Here is a 3,841-nt window from a genome sequence, read left to right on the forward strand (position 1 = left end):
CGGAGACGCCGCGCCCTTGTCGACTTGCCGCAGCACCCACGGCACCCCTCCCGCACCTATAAAAGGAGACCTCCCCTTGATGATCCAAGCACACCACCATGACCACCTCTCACCACCGCTTCGTCTAGCACCAGTAGCCACTCCAATCGTCGCCGGAGCAAGGCCAATCGACGCCTCACTGCCGCGGAAGCCCTGCAGCAATCGCCGGAGAAGGAGGCCGCCCCGACGACGCCGCCGCTACGAGCTGCCTCGCCGTCGTCTACAACCTCGTCGAGCACACCGCCCAACCCTAGCCGGAGCCGCGGTAAGCCTCCGACCCCTACCGCCGCCGTGCCGGTGAACCCATCTCGCCGGAGACGACGATGGCCCGTGCGCCGTCCGATCTCATTCTAATCCAACGATCCACTTTAAAACATACCGTTTCGGCTATTATGAGTCGCCGACGGGTGGAGCCCACTGTCGGGCGGCCCGCGCGTGCACGGATGCGTGGTGGGCTGGCCTTGGGCCGTTTTCAAACGTTTGGGCCCGGTTAGCTTTCCCGCGTAGCCTCGGTAATTCAAATTCGATTTATCCAAATCCATTTAATTTCAATACTGGTTCCAACTTTGAAATTCAATAGAATTGAAATTGGCTAAACCAAATTTGATGAACTTTATGTTGTTGGAAAGCTAAGAAAAAGATCTAACTAATGCCACTGGTCCCATGGTCAGAATCTTGGTAAAATAAATGTGATAAAAATAACAAGACAGGGACTTTTACATATTCAAATAATTATTAAAAATCAACCAAAATAGATATTAAGTTAATTCCAACTCTAGTAGCTCACATTTGACTTACACTAATTGTTTCTGCAAGAAAATGGTGTGGTCACTTTGCATGATCATACCCTAGTTTAATTAATGGACAATATGGCTAGTTTAGTAAGTGATATTGTCCAAAACTATTATGTAAATCTTATGAAGTATTTTTACTTCATTTAAATCTTTGTCTCAAATGAATTCATGTGATGTTTGGGCCCCTGGTCCCAACTCTCTTATATGAATTACTTGAGATTTAAATCAAATGTAGTGTTATTTAAATAGTATGAGGTGGTCTACCTCATTTAAATCATTTTCTCCAATAATGATGATGAATGGTTGACTTGGGTCAACATAGGATTCATGTATTGCTGTGGAGAAATTAAATCTTAAGAAGATTTCAATGAGAGGAATTTATTCCCCAAACACTATATGAGCATTACTTATCACATATGAATAAGAGGAAATCATTTTCCTCAAGTCACCCACCAATACACTTACTTATTTTATGTGTGTGCTTAGTATAGTCTGTGTGAAGTAATAATGTGTGTAGAATAGCTTTTGAGCTTGTTTGGTGATTATACTTCGTATTCAAATTTAGACGCTAGCACCGGAGATTATCAAGAGGAAGGAGAATTCTACCCTGAAGAAGAAGGAGAAAACCTAGAGAACTATCAAGGCAAGATAATACTCTTGCAAAGTGCAAAGCTCTCCTTGAGCAAGGCACATGATTCTTACCTTTCTTTATACAAGCCTATCTTATGTGTACACCATACAAGTTCTACTTGTTGTGTTTTCCAAAGATGAACTAAAATTGGGATAGAGAACAAAATTACTAGATGAGTAGAGATAGCAAAGCAAAGTAGCACCCCTCATATGTAGTGCTAGTGCTAAAGTACTAAAATTTGACTATATTAGATGGGAGCATGTGAATGGTTGATTTTGAAACCTTGGAATGATGAAGCATTCCATTGAAGAGTTTGAAGTTGAATGTGAACAAGAGAAGATGGTGATTTTTGATAAAAACCTGATATTGGTTTGAATGCGATACCTTTCCAATTTTTGGAGTACCCCCACAATACCCGATTATGGGTAGGGCTTAACCGGAAGTTTATAGATTTTAGTATGAGTTCCCTCTGAACACACATCATAGGGGTTATGCCGAGGCTGCCTCCGTTGTTGAGAAAGGATGTGAATTGAGGTGAAATTGTACGGCCAAGCCTCGTGCGGCTCCCGGGTTAACAGCTTGGTTTTCACCGGGAGGCCAAGCTCATGGGGAGAGGTGCTCATACTAGGATGTGTAAGTGAAAGGTTATGGTTGATGATCCGCGTACCGTGTTACGGTGACTCGGAGTTATTCCGACGGATGAAATCAAATGTTGTGGCACAAGTGTGCAACCTCTGCAGAGTGTAAATCTATTCGAATAGCCGTGTCCACGGTTACGGACGGTTGGAAGGGCCATACAGTTTCCGGTGTCAGATTTTTGAAAGCTTTAGTAAAAATGAATGGTGACTTGGTGACTTTTTGGGTATTGAACCAATGATGTGGGAATGACACTAATGTTCCCACTTAAGTTAGTTAGTACATGATCCAAGCTTGTGAACTAAAATATGGCTTATGCAAGTTAAACTAGAGCTTAGTTTCTTTCATGGGCATTTTACAATAGTATTAGTTTGCAAGTACTTGAAGTACTTACGGCTTTGTCCCTGGCTATTCAAATGGCCGGAGTACGAGGAGGAACAGAACTATCACGAGGATGACCAGCAGGACGCCTACGACAACTAGGGGTTTCGACGTCAAATGTTGGCCCGTGGACTAGAGAGTCCCGTTATTATTACGCTTCCGCTATGTATGAACTTATGTATGTTGTTGATTGTGAGATCAACTATTTGTGTAATATGAATCATGTGATTCAAGATTGTATGACACTATGGCTTGTAATAAATAATGATCGTGATATTCGACTATTATGCCTCGCAACAACATTATCCCGGGATTGCGATGAATGACATAATAGGCATCCGGACTTAAAAATCCGGGTGTTGACAAGTTGGTATCAGAGCCATTGTTTGACCTTAGAAAACCTTAGTTAGAATGGGCGTTCATAAAAACATAACTTGAAATACAAAGGAAAAGGTTATTTATGAAAAATTAATCATATTCTTGTCTTGGAGGCTTTTTCGAAACTTGATAAAAACATGCTCTTTCTTATTATGTCTACCTAAAACTTTGCCACACTTGTTCAAATTTCTAACTCACTCTTCTAATTCACTTTCAGATGGAGCCCAACGCACCCGTCAACACCAAGTTTTACCAACTTGGTAACGGAGGCAGCTTGATCTTCGAGCACGATCTCACTGCGGTCTCGAACTTTCTGGGGCGCCTCCAGCCCGAGTTCCATGGGATCCAGGTGGATGATCAGCCTGGCGGAGAGCTGCAGTGGATCATCACTGCAGATCTGAGGGGGAACATGGAGTCTCCTACCACGGATAGGATCCTGTTCTCTTTCCGTGAGAGCAACTGGCTCGATGGACTGGCACGCGGCCTGCAGGAGGCACTGGCTCGCCTTTGCGGACAGAACACGGTACGCTTGCTTGCGTCCCGTTTCGCTCACCTAGTGAAGCGTGATGCCAGCGGAGTACCTATGGCTCTGCAGTCCCACCCTGAGCTGAGGCATCACGCCGAGCATCTAGACTTCATGCTGTATCACACGCAGCTGGATCTGGATAACGCCCGGATGTATGCAAACCAGACTCACCTCGCCCTGGCCACGCATGGAGATGCCATCAAGCATCTGTCCCGGTGCCGCAACAAGCTTCGCCTGAAGTGCGCGAAGAAGGATGTCACCATTACACGCCTTCGCGCACAGATAACGTCACTTGAGGCCACGGTGAAGGCTCAAGAGGAGCAGATCCAGGAGATGGAAGAAGACGAAGCCGGTATCGATATTCAGGGAGGAGGAGCTTTCCTGAGTGACGATGACGACTTCGAGGAGGACGAGTTCACCGAGGAGGAAGACTACGCTTTTCTGGAGCCGGGTCCT

This window comes from Lolium rigidum, chromosome 2 (assembly GCF_022539505.1).
Source record: "Lolium rigidum isolate FL_2022 chromosome 2, APGP_CSIRO_Lrig_0.1, whole genome shotgun sequence".
Lineage (NCBI taxonomy): Eukaryota > Viridiplantae > Streptophyta > Magnoliopsida > Poales > Poaceae > Lolium > Lolium rigidum.